This window comes from Chiloscyllium plagiosum, unplaced genomic scaffold (genome assembly GCF_037043375.1).
Source record: "Chiloscyllium plagiosum isolate Xiang-an unplaced genomic scaffold, Cpla_swu_hap1 HiC_scaffold_39, whole genome shotgun sequence".
NCBI lineage: Eukaryota > Metazoa > Chordata > Chondrichthyes > Orectolobiformes > Hemiscylliidae > Chiloscyllium > Chiloscyllium plagiosum.
The window spans coordinates 107,976,383-107,994,200 of NW_028270177.1; the positions used below are offsets into that span (position 1 = coordinate 107,976,383).

The 17,818-nt window shown below is 46.4% G+C and overlaps 4 non-coding genes across 4 annotated transcripts; all 4 read right to left on the reverse strand.

Annotated features, from left to right (window-relative positions):
• Positions 1-4,691: 4,691 nt before the first annotated feature.
• On the reverse strand, positions 4,692-4,773 carry trnal-aag (transfer RNA leucine (anticodon AAG)). Its single transcript has one exon. It is a non-coding gene; the product is annotated as a tRNA-Leu (tRNA).
• Positions 4,774-8,694: 3,921 nt separating this feature from the next.
• Positions 8,695-8,776, reverse strand: trnal-aag (transfer RNA leucine (anticodon AAG)). The gene has a single exon. It is a non-coding gene; the product is annotated as a tRNA-Leu (tRNA).
• Positions 8,777-13,684: 4,908 nt separating this feature from the next.
• trnal-aag (transfer RNA leucine (anticodon AAG)) lies at positions 13,685-13,766 on the reverse strand. The gene has a single exon. It is a non-coding gene; the product is annotated as a tRNA-Leu (tRNA).
• Positions 13,767-17,553: 3,787 nt separating this feature from the next.
• On the reverse strand, positions 17,554-17,635 carry trnal-aag (transfer RNA leucine (anticodon AAG)). Its single transcript has one exon. It is a non-coding gene; the product is annotated as a tRNA-Leu (tRNA).
• Positions 17,636-17,818: the final 183 nt, after the last annotated feature.

A 17,818-nucleotide genomic window follows, 5' to 3' on the forward strand; every position in this document is an offset into this window, starting at 1 on the left:
AGCTACAAATGTATCTGTGAGTGCGTGAGAACATATGATCGGTTATGATATTGGTCAAATTACCATTACTGCATTACTTGACATTACTGCAATTTCGATTCTTGCTTTGCTAAATGATTTCACCCATTGCTCGAAACAGGACACCTTTCACGTTTACACCGAACACGAAACACACCGGACTACAGGGAAAATGCACAAAGCTGAGCAGGCCGTGTTCCACATCATACCGTGCAGCATAGTTACAGTCACTGTGTCTGTTTTGCAAAATAAGAGTCCCAAAGAATGTTCTCCACCCTAAAACCGGAGGTAGCATTACATTCGAAAACGACAGAACACATTGTGAGGATGCTCTGACCTCGGAGCCAGTTCGAGATGCCACTTTCCTTGCCTTTTACCTTAACCGTGCAATTTGCTGCAGAGATGTTAATTCCTGGACATGAGCCACATGGATACCAACTGAGTAGGAAACCTGTGTGGGATTCGAGGAGAAGCGACTCAATAAATTTTGCTAAATTCCATGGTGCTTATTAGAAATGCAGTTTCTGTTCACGTCAATCTAAAAGGCAGTTTCTGAACATAGTAACAGAAGTCAAAAGATAATTGCCTCACCCCACCCCGACTCAAGGGCAGTGATAACTGCCCTTGAGTGCTTTTCGTTCTCGATGTGAAGAGTTCTCACGCCTGAGTCACCTTCACGTCTCTGGTTGCTGAGTGAATCACAAAGAAGGAATTTCACCAGAGCTGCAACTGCCTCACTTCCCCACTCGCTCTCCCCGTGTACATTTTCCTGCTCGTCAGTGATTTAAAGAAAACCAAATGGATGCGATGTCATTCTGTAGCCTCTCTGTCGATTCCTCCGTTTCAGTTCCGACGTGGCTTAGATCTCGGGGCGCACTTAATACTAGCGACGCTATGAAAGCACAGGTCCAGAGGTTCCTCTGAGAGTGTAATTTCATTCGTTGCTGTTGCTGATTGAATGAGCCACTAACGTGCGAACTGCTCCAAAACATGGTTCAGGACCTCTGGTGCCAACTCTCGCACGTTGAATAACGACAGACAGCTTCCAAATGAGGTCTTTCAGAGACGGCTTTGGGGTACATTTGACAGACAGACTAGTTCAGGAATCCGTGGTGCGCTGTGACACCAGCGCATCAGCTTCTTCCTTGTATTTGAACCGGGCCGCCTGCGCATGGAATGCAAATGCGGTACTGCTCTTCGTGAAAGGATCAGAAGGCGGTAACTACACTCTCAAACGGAATGGCATATGAACAGAACCAGGTTGGAGAAAAACTTTACAATGCTTTGCACAGTAATTAAATGGAGTTGCATTGCATTTCACTACGAGAGCACATTTGTTCAAGCAAATTCGAAGGCAGGTTTGCAGATGGGAAAGCAAGCAAGAAAACTCCGTTCTTGACCATGTAAAAGGCCGCAGTTGAAGAACAAAGCAGTGTCTGCGCACTTTCGAAATGGGCACCTTTCGCGTGTAAGGCGAGCGTGATGACCACTACACTACAGAAACTAGCCTCAGTCAGCCGTGCTGCGGCTCAGTGGCATCCAGCACTGACAGTTGAAGCCATTCTACCTTTCACCTTTCTGTTTCCAATAGCTCGTTGTTTCATGGGACTTGTTTAATTTTGGCTATGTGGTGAGCATGGACGAGATACACCGAAGTATCTGTTTCCACGCGGTGTACCCCAATAACGTTGTGTTGCTTACACCGGCTTTAAAGGATTACTTTTTAGCGGAGCTTGCCGTCACAGTCTGTGGCACAATCATTTAGTCTGTTCGACTGCTCACGGGAAAGGTCGTATTGTGAAACACTGCAGAAACGAACGACTTCCTTACTTTTGCTCCGACTGACCATACTCAGTGAAATTTTCCCAGATTCTCAGTTGAGGACTTTTGCAGCTGTAAGTCACCTCAGAAACCCTGTTAATTCGTAATGTATTGAGCGAATCGCAAAACAGGAAGCATTTAACGCGGAACACAAACAAAACTGGCAAACCAAATGCATTTTCAGACACAGCGAGCATGAATGCTAAATGTGAGACAATACGGGGGCATGAGCCATAAAGGAATCTCACAACTAACAACAGGGCAATTCCAAACTTCTCTTTCAAACATACTGGAGACTGAGTGCACCACCACTTCCGAGACAATGCTGAAAAGAGAGAAAGAAAGAACATAACAAGAGTGGTCCATAAAAAGTGAATTCACCAATCACAGTCTCGATTAGATTACCTTTCCCTTCCGATGTCTCCAGGACGGAGATGAAGTAAATGGGAGAAATTCAATAACAAATGACATCGAAATTCATTGGAACGATTTTCTCATTGGCCCGAAAACCAAATAACGACGAGTCGAGTCACCGTATGACTTTGTTTCACAACAGCGATGAAATAACAGTCTCCATTCGGTTCCAGTAAAACTTCAACTTGCGTGGAACGTAAAGCAACAGCAGAGCTGCTTGCGATTTTCCGCGCGGGAGGCGAACACGATCATGACAGCACAGACACTTCGGAAAATTCGGCACTTTTCCACACCACTGTTAATTCCACGGGAAGCAAACTCATTTTTCTTCTGTTTCAAACAGAAATGCAGCAGGGGTCGAAACCGCATTGGAAAAAGCGGCGTCGTTGGAGTTGATCAGCAGAAATGGCAGCGGTGGGATTCGAACCCACGTCTCTGTCGAGACTGGAGCCTTAATCCAGCGCCTTAGACCGCTCGGCCACACTACCAGACGGCCGCGGCCGCTCATTTTCTTGCACTTCCAATTGTGCTCCTGCATAACAACACATGCAAAGTCACGTGAAAAGGGTTCCATTTCCCCTCTCCGACTCGCACAGCTGCTGGGATGTGCCCGTCTACAATATCAATTTCGCAGCAGATAATGATAGCCCATCAATCCAGACAAAAATCAATGGTATGCTGAGTCTATCTTCTCAGACTCTTTTCAGCTACAAATGTATCTGTGAGTGCGTGAGAACATATGATCGGTTATGATATTGGTCAAATTACCATGAGCTGCTTGACATTACTGCAATTTCGATTCTTGCTTTGCTAAATGATTTCACCCATTGCTCGAAACAGGACACCTTTCACGTTTACACCGAACACGAAACACACCGGACTACAGGGAAAATGCACAAAGCTGAGCAGGCCGTGTTCCACATCATACCGTGCAGCATAGTTACAGTCACTGTGTCTGTTTTGCAAAATAAGAGTCCCAAAGAATGTTCTCCACCCTAAAACCGGAGGTAGCATTACATTCCGAGAACGACAGAACACATTGTGAGGATGCTCTGACCTCGGAGCCAGTTCGAGATGCCACTTTCCTTGCCTTTTACCTTAACCGTGCAATTTGCTGCAGAGATGTTAATTCCTGGACATGAGCCACATGGATACCAACTGAGTAGGAAACCTGCGTGGGATTCGAGAAGAAGCGACTCAATAAATTTTGCTAAACTCCACGGTGCTTATTAGAAATGCAGTTTCTGTTCACGTCAATCTAAAAGGCAGTTTCTGAACATAGTAACAGAAGTCAAAAGATAATTGCCTCACCCCACCCCGACTCAAGGGCAGTGCTAACTGCCCTTGAGTGCTTTTCGTTCTCGATGTGAAGAGTTCTCACGCCTGAGTCACCTTCACGTCTCTGGTTGCTGAGTGAATCACAAAGAAGGAATTTCACCAGAGCTGCAACTGCCTCACTTCCCCACTCGCTCTCCCCGTGTACATTTTCCTGCTCGTCAGTGATTTAAAGAAAACCAAATGGATGCGATGTCATTCTGTAGCCTCTCTGTCGATTCCTCCGTTTCAGTTCCGACGTGGCTTAGATCTCGGGGCGCACTTAATACTAGCGACGCTATGAAAGCACAGGTCCAGAGGTTCCTCTGAGAGTGTAATTTCATTCGTTGCTGTTGCTGATTGAATGAGCCACTAACGTGCGAACTGCTCCAAAACATGGTTCAGGACCTCTGGTGCCAACTCTCGCACGTTGAATAACGACAGACAGCTTCCAAATGAGGTCTTTCAGAGACGGCTTTGGGGTACATTTGACAGACAGACTAGTTCAGGAATCCGTGGTGCGCTGTGACACCAGCGCATCAGCTTCTTCCTTGTATTTGAACCGGGCCGCCTGCGCATGGAATGCAAATGCGGTACTGCTCTTCGTGAAAGGATCAGAAGGCGGTAACTACACTCTCAAACGGAATGGCATATGAACAGAACCAGGTTGGAGAAAAACTTTACAATGCTTTGCACAGTAATTAAATGGAGTTGCATTGCATTTCACTACGAGAGCACATTTGTTCAAGCAAATTCGAAGGCAGGTTCATTGGAACGAAATTCATTGGAACGATTTTCTCATTGGCCTGAAAACCAAATAACGACGATTCGAGTCACCGTATGACTTTGTTTCACAACAGCGATGAAATAACAGTCTCCATTCGGTTCCAGTAAAACTTCAACTTGCGTGGAACGTAAAGCAACAGCAGAGCTGCTTGCGATTTTCCGCGCGGGAGGCGAACACGATCATGACAGCACAGACACTTCGGAAAATTCGGCACTTTTCCACACCACTGTTAATTCCACGGGAAGCAAACTCATTTTTCTTCTGTTTCAAACAGAAATGCAGCAGGGGTCGAAACCGCATTGGAACAAGCGGCGTCGTTGGAGTTGATCAGCAGAAATGGCAGCGGTGGGATTCGAACCCACGCCTCTGTCGAGACTGGAGCCTTAATCCAGCGCCTTAGACCGCTCGGCCACACTACCAGACGGCCGCGGCCGCTCATTTTCTTGCACTTCCAATTGTGCTCCTGCATAACAACACATGCAAAGTCACGTGAAAAGGGTTCCATTTCCCCTCTCCGACTCGCACAGCTGCTGGGATGTGCCCGTCTACAATATCAATTTCGCAGCAGATAATGATAGCCCATCAATCCAGACAAAAATCAATGGTATGCTGAGTCTATCTTCTCAGACTCTTTTCAGCTACAAATGTATCTGTGAGTGCGTGAGAACATATGATCGGTTATGATATTGGTCAAATTACCATGAGCTGCTTGACATTACTGCAATTTCGATTCTTGCTTTGCTAAATGATTTCACCCATTGCTCGAAACAGGACACCTTTCACGTTTACACCGAACACGAAACACACCGGACTACAGGGAAAATGCACAAAGCTGAGCAGGCCGTGTTCCACATCATACCGTGCAGCATAGTTACAGTCACTGTGTCTGTTTTGCAAAATAAGAGTCCCAAAGAATGTTCTCCACCCTAAAACCGGAGGTAGCATTACATTCCGAGAACGACAGAACACATTGTGAGGATGCTCTGACCTCGGAGCCAGTTCGAGATGCCACTTTCCTTGCCTTTTACCTTAACCGTGCAATTTGCTGCAGAGATGTTAATTCCTGGACATGAGCCACATGGATACCAACTGTGTAGGAAACCTGTGTGGGATTCGAGGAGAAGCGACTCAATAAATTTTGCTAAATTCCATGGTGCTTATTAGAAATGCAGTTTCTGTTCACGTCAATCTAAAAGGCAGTTTCTGAACATAGTAACAGAAGTCAAAAGATAATTGCCTCACCCCACCTCCACTCCGGAAGAGGTGCTAACTGCCCTTGAGTGCTTTTTGTTCTCGATGTGAAGAGCTCTCACGCCTGAGTCACCTTCACGTCTCTGGTTGCTGAGTGAATCACAAAGAAGGAATTTCACCAGTTTTGCAACTGCCTCACTTCCCCACTCGCCCTCCCCGTGAACATTTTCCTGCTCGTCAGTGATTTAAAGAAAACCAAATGGATGCGATGTCATTCTGTAGCCTCTCTGTCGATTCGTCCGTTTCAGTTCCAACGTGGTTAGATCACGGGGCGCTATCAAAGCACAGGTTCAGAGGTTCCTCTGAGAGTGTAATTTCTTTCATTGCTGTTGCTAATTGAATGAGCCACTAACGTGCGAACTGCTCCAAAACGTGATTCAGGACCTCTGGTAACAACTCACGCACGTTGAATAACGACAGACAGCTTCCAAATGATGTCCTTCATAGACGACTTTGGGGGTACATTTGACAGACAGACTAGTTCAGGAATCCGTGGTGCGCTGTGACACCAGCGCATCAGCTTCTTCCCTGTCTAGGAAACGGGCCGCCTGCGCAAGGAATGCAAGTGCGGCACTGCTTTTCGTGGAAGGATCAGAAGGCGGTAACTACACTCTCAAACAGAATGGCATATGATCACAACCAGGTTGGAGAAAAAATTTACAATGCTTTGCACAGTAATTAAATTGAGTTGCATTACATTTCACTACGAGAGACGATTTGTTCAAGCAAATTCGAAGGCAGGTTTGCAGATGGGAAAACAAGCAAGAAAACTCCGCTCCTGTCCATGTGAAATGCTGCAGTTGAAGATCAAAGCAGTTTCTAACTGGAGACCTTTCGCGCGTAAGGCGAACGTGATGACCACTATACTACAGAAACAAGGCGCAGTCGCCACTGCTATGGCTCAATGGCACCCAGCACTGAAAGTTGAAGCTATTTTACCTTTCACCTTTCTGTTTCCAATCGCTCGTTGTTTAATGGGACTTCTTTAATTTTGGCTATGTGGCGAGCATGGACGAGATACACCGAAGTATCTGTTTCCACGCGGTGTGCGCCAATAACATTGTGTTGCTTACACCGGCTGTAAAGGATTACTTTTTAGCGGAGCGTGCCGTCGCAGTCTGTGGCACAATCATTTAGTCTGTTCGACTGCTCACGGGAAAGGTAGCGTTGTAAGACACTGCAGAAACGAACGACTTCCTTACTTTTGCTCCGACTGACCATACTCATGGTCATTACGTTCGCCGTTCACAGGAAAGGTTCCCCAGTATGAAACTGGGCAGAAACAGCCCTGTTCCCAACAGGAGCCTTTTAGATGAGCGGGAATGGAGCTTTCTTGCTTGCTTTGCCATTCGCAAACCTGGCTTTGAGTTTGCTCACGCAAGCCTGCTCTCGGGGTGAAAAGTAATGCAATTCCATTTAATTATTGGGCGAAACGTTGTGAAGGTTTTCTCCAACCTGGTTCTGAACATACGCCATTCTGTTTGAGAGTGCAGTTCCCGCGTTCTGATCATTCCACGAAAAGCAGCACCGCATTTGCATTCCTGGCGCAGGCGGCCCGTGGTGCGCTGTGACACCAGCGCATCAGCTTCTTCCCTGTCTTTGAACCGGGCCGCCTGCGCAAGGAATGCAAATGCGGAACTGCTCTTCGTGAAAGGATCAGAAGGCGGTAACTACACTCTCAAACGGAATGGCATATGAACAGAACCAGGTTGGAGAAAAACTTTACAATGCTTTGCACAGTAATTAAATAGATTTGCATTACATTTCACTCCGAGAGCACATTTGTTCAAGCAAATTCGAAGGCAGGTTTGCAGATGGGAAAGCAAGCAAGAAAACTCCGTTCTTGACCATGTAAAAGGCCCCAGTTGAAGAACAAAGCAGTTTCTGCGCACTTTCGAATTGGGCACCTTTCGCGTGTAAGGCGAGCGTGATGACCACTACACTACAGAAACTAGCCTCAGCCAGCCGTGCTGCGGCTCAGTGGCATCCAGCACTGACAGTTGAAGCCATTCTACCTTTCACCTTTCTGTTTCCAATAGCTCGTTGTTTCATGGGACTTGTTTAATTTTGGCGATGTGGTGAGCATGGACGAGATACACCGAAGTATCTGTTTCCACGCGGTGTACCCCAATAACGTTGTGTTGCTTACACCGGCTTTAAAGGATTACTTTTTAGCGGAGCTTGCCGTCACAGTCTGTGGCACAATCATTTAGTCTGTTCGACTGCTCACGGGAAAGGTCGTATTGTGAAACACTGCAGAAACGAACGACTTCCTTACTTTTGCTCCGACTGACCATACTCAGTGAAATTTTCCCAGATTCTCAGTTGAGGACTTTTGCAGCTGTAAGTTACCTCAGAAACCCTGTTAATTCGTAATGTATTGAGCGAATCGCAAAACAGGAAGCATTTAACGCGGAACACAAACAAAACTGGCAAACCAAATGCATTTTCAGACACAGCGAGCATGAATGCTAAATGTGAGACAATACGGGGGCATGAGCCATAAAGGAATCTCACAACTAACAACAGGGCAATTCCAAACTTCTCTTTCAAACATACTGGAGACTGAGTGCACCACCACTTCCGAGACAATGCTGAAAAGAGAGAAAGAAAGAACATCACAAGAGTGGTCCATAAAAAGTGAATTCACCAATCACAGTCTCGATTAGATTACCTTTCCCTTCCGATGTCTCCAGGACGGAGATGAAGTAAATGGGAGAAATTCAATAACAAATGACATCGAAATTCATTGGAACGATTTTCTCATTGGCCCGAAAACCAAATAACGACGATTCGAGTCACCGTATGACTTTGTTTCACAACAGCGATGAAATAACAGTCTCCATTCGGTTCCAGTAAAACTTCAACTTGCGTGGAACGTAAAGCAACAGCAGAGCTGCTTGCGATTTTCCGCGCGGGAGGCGAACACGATCATGACAGCACAGACACTTCGGAAAATTCGGCACTTTTCCACACCACTGTTAATTCCACGGGAAGCAAACTCATTTTTCTTCTGTTTCAAACAGAAATGCAGCAGGGGTCGAAACCGCATTGGAACAAGCGGCGTCGTTGGAGTTGATCAGCAGAAATGGCAGCGGTGGGATTCGAACCCACGCCTCTGTCGAGACTGGAGCCTTAATCCAGCGCCTTAGACCGCTCGGCCACACTACCAGACGGCCGCGGCCGCTCATTTTCTTGCACTTCCAATTGTGCTCCTGCATAACAACACATGCAAAGTCACGTGAAAAGGGTTCCATTTCCCCTCTCCGACTCGCACAGCTGCTGGGATGTGCCCGTCTACAATATCAATTTCGCAGCAGATAATGATAGCCCATCAATCCAGACAAAAATCAATGGTATGCTGAGTCTATCTTCTCAGACTCTTTTCAGCTACAAATGTATCTGTGAGTGCGTGAGAACATATGATCGGTTATGATATTGGTCAAATTACCATGAGCTGCTTGACATTACTGCAATTTCGATTCTTGCTTTGCTAAATGATTTCACCCATTGCTCGAAACAGGACACCTTTCACGTTTACACCGAACACGAAACACACCGGACTACAGGGAAAATGCACAAAGCTGAGCAGGCCGTGTTCCACATCATACCGTGCAGCATAGTTACAGTCACTGTGTCTGTTTTGCAAAATAAGAGTCCCAAAGAATGTTCTCCACCCTAAAACCGGAGGTAGCATTACATTCCGAGAACGACAGAACACATTGTGAGGATGCTCTGACCTCGGAGCCAGTTCGAGATGCCACTTTCCTTGCCTTTTACCTTAACCGTGCAATTTGCTGCAGAGATGTTAATTCCTGGACATGAGCCACATGGATACCAACTGAGTAGGAAACCTGTGTGGGATTCGAGAAGAAGCGACTCAATAAATTTTGCTAAACTCCACGGTGCTTATTAGAAATGCAGTTTCTGTTCACGTCAATCTAAAAGGCAGTTTCTGAACATAGTAACAGAAGTCAAAAGATAATTGCCTCACCCCACCCCGACTCAAGGGCAGTGCTAACTGCCCTTGAGTGCTTTTCGTTCTCGATGTGAAGAGTTCTCACGCCTGAGTCACCTTCACGTCTCTGGTTGCTGAGTGAATCACAAAGAAGGAATTTCACCAGAGCTGCAACTGCCTCACTTCCCCACTCGCTCTCCCCGTGTACATTTTCCTGCTCGTCAGTGATTTAAAGAAAACCAAATGGATGCGATGTCATTCTGTAGCCTCTCTGTCGATTCCTCCGTTTCAGTTCCGACGTGGCTTAGATCTCGGGGCGCACTTAATACTAGCGACGCTATGAAAGCACAGGTCCAGAGGTTCCTCTGAGAGTGTAATTTCATTCGTTGCTGTTGCTGATTGAATGAGCCACTAACGTGCGAACTGCTCCAAAACATGGTTCAGGACCTCTGGTGCCAACTCTCGCACGTTGAATAACGACAGACAGCTTCCAAATGAGGTCTTTCAGAGACGGCTTTGGGGTACATTTGACAGACAGACTAGTTCAGGAATCCGTGGTGCGCTGTGACACCAGCGCATCAGCTTCTTCCTTGTATTTGAACCGGGCCGCCTGCGCATGGAATGCAAATGCGGTACTGCTCTTCGTGAAAGGATCAGAAGGCGGTAACTACACTCTCAAACGGAATGGCATATGAACAGAACCAGGTTGGAGAAAAACTTTACAATGCTTTGCACAGTAATTAAATGGAGTTGCATTGCATTTCACTACGAGAGCACATTTGTTCAAGCAAATTCGAAGGCAGGTTCATTGGAACGAAATTCATTGGAACGATTTTCTCATTGGCCCGAAAACCAAATAACGACGATTCGAGTCACCGTATGACTTTGTTTCACAACAGCGATGAAATAACAGTCTCCATTCGGTTCCAGTAAAACTTCAACTTGCGTGGAACGTAAAGCAACAGCAGAGCTGCTTGCGATTTTCCGCGCGGGAGGCGAACACGATCATGACAGCACAGACACTTCGGAAAATTCGGCACTTTTCCACACCACAGTTAATTCCACGGGAAGCAAACTCATTTTTCTTCTGTTTCAAACAGAAATGCAGCAGGGGTCGAAACCGCATTGGAACAAGCGGCGTCGTTGGAGTTGATCAGCAGAAATGGCAGCGGTGGGATTCGAACCCACGCCTCTCTCGAGACTGGAGCCTTAATCCAGCGCCTTAGACCGCTCGGCCACACTACCAGACGGCCGCGGCCGCTCATTTTCTTGCACTTCCAATTGTGCTCCTGCATAACAACACATGCAAAGTCACGTGAAAAGGGTTCCATTTCCCCTCTCCGACTCGCACAGCTGCTGGGATGTGCCCGTCTACAATATCAATTTCGCAGCAGATAATGATAGCCCATCAATCCAGACAAAAATCAATGGTATGCTGAGTCTATCTTCTCAGACTCTTTTCAGCTACAAATGTATCTGTGAGTGCGTGAGAACATATGATCGGTTATGATATTGGTCAAATTACCATTACTGCATTACTTGACATTACTGCAATTTCGATTCTTGCTTTGCTAAATGATTTCACCCATTGCTCGAAACAGGACACCTTTCACGTTTACACCGAACACGAAACACACCGGACTACAGGGAAAATGCACAAAGCTGAGCAGGCCGTGTTCCACATCATACCGTGCAGCATAGTTACAGTCACTGTGTCTGTTTTGCAAAATAAGAGTCCCAAAGAATGTTCTCCACCCTAAAACCGGAGGTAGCATTACATTCGAAAACGACAGAACACATTGTGAGGATGCTCTGACCTCGGAGCCAGTTCGAGATGCCACTTTCCTTGCCTTTTACCTTAACCGTGCAATTTGCTGCAGAGATGTTAATTCCTGGACATGAGCCACATGGATACCAACTGAGTAGGAAACCTGTGTGGGATTCGAGGAGAAGCGACTCAATAAATTTTGCTAAATTCCATGGTGCTTATTAGAAATGCAGTTTCTGTTCACGTCAATCTAAAAGGCAGTTTCTGAACATAGTAACAGAAGTCAAAAGATAATTGCCTCACCCCACCCCGACTCAAGGGCAGTGATAACTGCCCTTGAGTGCTTTTCGTTCTCGATGTGAAGAGTTCTCACGCCTGAGTCACCTTCACGTCTCTGGTTGCTGAGTGAATCACAAAGAAGGAATTTCACCAGAGCTGCAACTGCCTCACTTCCCCACTCGCTCTCCCCGTGTACATTTTCCTGCTCGTCAGTGATTTAAAGAAAACCAAATGGATGCGATGTCATTCTGTAGCCTCTCTGTCGATTCCTCCGTTTCAGTTCCGACGTGGCTTAGATCTCGGGGCGCACTTAATACTAGCGACGCTATGAAAGCACAGGTCCAGAGGTTCCTCTGAGAGTGTAATTTCATTCGTTGCTGTTGCTGATTGAATGAGCCACTAACGTGCGAACTGCTCCAAAACATGGTTCAGGACCTCTGGTGCCAACTCTCGCACGTTGAATAACGACAGACAGCTTCCAAATGAGGTCTTTCAGAGACGGCTTTGGGGTACATTTGACAGACAGACTAGTTCAGGAATCCGTGGTGCGCTGTGACACCAGCGCATCAGCTTCTTCCTTGTATTTGAACCGGGCCGCCTGCGCATGGAATGCAAATGCGGTACTGCTCTTCGTGAAAGGATCAGAAGGCGGTAACTACACTCTCAAACGGAATGGCATATGAACAGAACCAGGTTGGAGAAAAACTTTACAATGCTTTGCACAGTAATTAAATGGAGTTGCATTGCATTTCACTACGAGAGTACATTTGTTCAAGCAAATTCGAAGGCAGGTTTGCAGATGGGAAAGCAAGCAAGAAAACTCCGTTCTTGACCATGTAAAAGGCCGCAGTTGAAGAACAAAGCAGTGTCTGCGCACTTTCGAAATGGGCACCTTTCGCGTGTAAGGCGAGCGTGATGACCACTACACTACAGAAACTAGCCTCAGTCAGCTGTGCTGCGGCTCAGTGGCATCCAGCACTGACAGTTGAAGCCATTCTACCTTTCACCTTTCTGTTTCCCATAGCTCGTTGTTTCATGGGACTTGTTTAATTTTGGCTATGTGGTGAGCATGGACGAGATACACCGAAGTATCTGTTTCCACGCGGTGTACCCCAATAACGTTGTGTTGCTTACACCGGCTTTAAAGGATTACTTTTTAGCGGAGCTTGCCGTCACAGTCTGTGGCACAATCATTTAGTCTGTTCGACTGCTCACGGGAAAGGTCGTATTGTGAAACACTGCAGAAACGAACGACTTCCTTACTTTTGCTCCGACTGACCATACTCAGTGAAATTTTCCCAGATTCTCAGTTGAGGACTTTTGCAGCTGTAAGTTACCTCAGAAACCCTGTTAATTCGTAATGTATTGAGCGAATCGCAAAACAGGAAGCATTTAACGCGGAACACAAACAAAACTGGCAAACCAAATGCATTTTCAGACACAGCGAGCATGAATGCTAAATGTGAGACAATACGGGGGCATGAGCCATAAAGGAATCTCACAACTAACAACAGGGCAATTCCAAACTTCTCTTTCAAACATACTGGAGACTGAGTGCACCACCACTTCCGAGACAATGCTGAAAAGAGAGAAAGAAAGAACATAACAAGAGTGGTCCATAAAAAGTGAATTCACCAATCACAGTCTCGATTAGATTACCTTTCCCTTCCGATGTCTCCAGGACGGAGATGAAGTAAATGGGAGAAATTCAATAACAAATGACATCGAAATTCATTGGAACGATTTTCTCATTGGCCCGAAAACCAAATAACGACGAGTCGAGTCACCGTATGACTTTGTTTCACAACAGCGATGAAATAACAGTCTCCATTCGGTTCCAGTAAAACTTCAACTTGCGTGGAACGTAAAGCAACAGCAGAGCTGCTTGCGATTTTCCGCGCGGGAGGCGAACACGATCATGACAGCACAGACACTTCGGAAAATTCGGCACTTTTCCACACCACTGTTAATTCCACGGGAAGCAAACTCATTTTTCTTCTGTTTCAAACAGAAATGCAGCAGGGGTCGAAACCGCATTGGAACAAGCGGCGTCGTTGGAGTTGATCAGCAGAAATGGCAGCGGTGGGATTCGAACCCACGCCTCTGTCGAGACTGGAGCCTTAATCCAGCGCCTTAGACCGCTCGGCCACACTACCAGACGGCCGCGGCCGCTCATTTTCTTGCACTTCCAATTGTGCTCCTGCATAACAACACATGCAAAGTCACGTGAAAAGGGTTCCATTTCCCCTCTCCGACTCGCACAGCTGCTGGGATGTGCCCGTCTACAATATCAATTTCACAGCAGATAATGATAGCCCATCAATCCAGACAAAAATCAATGGTATGCTGAGTCTATCTTCTCAGACTCTTTTCAGCTACAAATGTATCTGTGAGTGCGTGAGAACATATGATCGGTTATGATATTGGTCAAATTACCATGAGCTGCTTGACATTACTGCAATTTCGATTCTTGCTTTGCTAAATGATTTCACCCATTGCTCGAAAGAGTCCCAAAGAATGTTCTCCACCCTAAAACCGGAGGTAGCATTACATTCCGAGAACGACAGAACACATTGTGAGGATGCTCTGACCTCGGAGCCAGTTCGAGATGCCACTTTCCTTGCCTTTTACCTTAACCGTGCAATTTGCTGCAGAGATGTTAATTCCTGGACATGAGCCACATGGATACCAACTGTGTAGGAAACCTGTGTGGGATTCGAGGAGAAGCGACTCAATAAATTTTGCTAAATTCCATGGTGCTTATTAGAAATGCAGTTTCTGTTCACGTCAATCTAAAAGGCAGTTTCTGAACATAGTAACAGAAGTCAAAAGATAATTGCCTCACCCCACCTCCACTCCGGAAGAGGTGCTAACTGCCCTTGAGTGCTTTTTGTTCTCGATGTGAAGAGCTCTCACGCCTGAGTCACCTTCACGTCTCTGGTTGCTGAGTGAATCACAAAGAAGGAATTTCACCAGTTTTGCAACTGCCTCACTTCCCCACTCGCCCTCCCCGTGAACATTTTCCTGCTCGTCAGTGATTTAAAGAAAACCAAATGGATGCGATGTCATTCTGTAGCCTCTCTGTCGATTCGTCCGTTTCAGTTCCAACGTGGTTAGATCACGGGGCGCTATCAAAGCACAGGTTCAGAGGTTCCTCTGAGAGTGTAATTTCTTTCATTGCTGTTGCTAATTGAATGAGCCACTAACGTGCGAACTGCTCCAAAACGTGATTCAGGACCTCTGGTAACAACTCACGCACGTTGAATAACGACAGACAGCTTCCAAATGATGTCCTTCATAGACGACTTTGGGGGTACATTTGACAGACAGACTAGTTCAGGAATCCGTGGTGCGCTGTGACACCAGCGCATCAGCTTCTTCCCTGTCTAGGAAACGGGCCGCCTGCGCAAGGAATGCAAGTGCGGCACTGCTTTTCGTGGAAGGATCAGAAGGCGGTAACTACACTCTCAAACAGAATGGCATATGATCACAACCAGGTTGGAGAAAAAATTTACAATGCTTTGCACAGTAATTAAATTGAGTTGCATTACATTTCACTACGAGAGACGATTTGTTCAAGCAAATTCGAAGGCAGGTTTGCAGATGGGAAAACAAGCAAGAAAACTCCGCTCCTGTCCATGTAAAATGCTGCAGTTGAAGATCAAAGCAGTTTCTAACTGGAGACCTTTCGCGCGTAAGGCGAACGTGATGACCACTATACTACAGAAACAAGGCGCAGTCGCCACTGCTATGGCTCAATGGCACCCAGCACTGAAAGTTGAAGCTATTTTACCTTTCACCTTTCTGTTTCCAATCGCTCGTTGTTTAATGGGACTTCTTTAATTTTGGCTATGTGGCGAGCATGGACGAGATACACCGAAGTATCTGTTTCCACGCGGTGTGCGCCAATAACATTGTGTTGCTTACACCGGCTGTAAAGGATTACTTTTTAGCGGAGCGTGCCGTCGCAGTCTGTGGCACAATCATTTAGTCTGTTCGACTGCTCACGGGAAAGGTAGCGTTGTAAGACACTGCAGAAACGAACGACTTCCTTACTTTTGCTCCGACTGACCATACTCATGGTCATTACGTTCGCCGTTCACAGGAAAGGTTCCCCAGTATGAAACTGGGCAGAAACAGCCCTGTTCCCAACAGGAGCCTTTTAGATGAGCGGGAATGGAGCTTTCTTGCTTGCTTTGCCATTCGCAAACCTGGGTTTGAGTTTGCTCATGCAAGCCTGCTCTCGGGGTGAAAAGTAATGCAATTCCATTTAATTATTGGGCGAAACGTTGTGAAGGTTTTCTCCAACCTGGTTCTGAACATACGCCATTCTGTTTGAGAGTGCAGTTCCCGCGTTCTGATCATTCCACGAAAAGCAGCACCGCATTTGCATTCCTGGCGCAGGCGGCCCGTGGTGCGCTGTGACACCAGCGCATCAGCTTCTTCCCTGTCTTTGAACCGGGCCGCCTGCGCAAGGAATGCAAATGCGGAACTGCTCTTCGTGAAAGGATCAGAAGGCGGTAACTACACTCTCAAACGGAATGGCATATGAACAGAACCAGGTTGGAGAAAAACTTTACAATGCTTTGCACAGTAATTAAATAGATTTGCATTACATTTCACTCCGAGAGCACATTTGTTCAAGCAAATTCGAAGGCAGGTTTGCAGATGGGAAAGCAAGCAAGAAAACTCCGTTCTTGACCATGTAAAAGGCCCCAGTTGAAGAACAAAGCAGTTTCTGCGCACTTTCGAATTGGGCACCTTTCGCGTGTAAGGCGAGCGTGATGACCACTACACTACAGAAACTAGCCTCAGCCAGCCGTGCTGCGGCTCAGTGGCATCCAGCACTGACAGTTGAAGCCATTCTACCTTTCACCTTTCTGTTTCCAATAGCTCGTTGTTTCATGGGACTTGTTTAATTTTGGCGATGTGGTGAGCATGGACGAGATACACCGAAGTATCTGTTTCCACGCGGTGTACCCCAATAACGTTGTGTTGCTTACACCGGCTTTAAAGGATTACTTTTTAGCGGAGCTTGCCGTCACAGTCTGTGGCACAATCATTTAGTCTGTTCGACTGCTCACGGGAAAGGTCGTATTGTGAAACACTGCAGAAACGAACGACTTCCTTACTTTTGCTCCGACTGACCATACTCAGTGAAATTTTCCCAGATTCTCAGTTGAGGACTTTTGCAGCTGTAAGTTACCTCAGAAACCCTGTTAATTCGTAATGTATTGAGCGAATCGCAAAACAGGAAGCATTTAACGCGGAACACAAACAAAACTGGCAAACCAAATGCATTTTCAGACACAGCGAGCATGAATGCTAAATGTGAGACAATACGGGGGCATGAGCCATAAAGGAATCTCACAACTAACAACAGGGCAATTCCAAACTTCTCTTTCAAACATACTGGAGACTGAGTGCACCACCACTTCCGAGACAATGCTGAAAAGAGAGAAAGAAAGAACATCACAAGAGTGGTCCATAAAAAGTGAATTCACCAATCACAGTCTCGATTAGATTACCTTTCCCTTCCGATGTCTCCAGGACGGAGATGAAGTAAATGGGAGAAATTCAATAACAAATGACATCGAAATTCATTGGAACGATTTTCTCATTGGCCCGAAAACCAAATAACGACGATTCGAGTCACCGTATGACTTTGTTTCACAACAGCGATGAAATAACAGTCTCCATTCGGTTCCAGTAAAACTTCAACTTGCGTGGAACGTAAAGCAACAGCAGAGCTGCTTGCGATTTTCCGCGCGGGAGGCGAACACGATCATGACAGCACAGACACTTCGGAAAATTCGGCACTTTTCCACACCACTGTTAATTCCACGGGAAGCAAACTCATTTTTCTTCTGTTTCAAACAGAAATGCAGCAGGGGTCGAAACCGCATTGGAACAAGCGGCGTCGTTGGAGTTGATCAGCAGAAATGGCAGCGGTGGGATTCGAACCCACGCCTCTGTCGAGACTGGAGCCTTAATCCAGCGCCTTAGACCGCTCGGCCACACTACCAGACGGGCGCGGCCGCTCATTTTCTTGCACTTCCAATTGTGCTCCTGCATAACAACACATGCAAAGTCACGTGAAAAGGGTTCCATTTCCCCTCTCCGACTCGCACAGCTGCTGGGATGTGCCCGTCTACAATATCAATTTCGCAGCAGATAATGATAGCCCATCAATCCAGACAAAAATCAA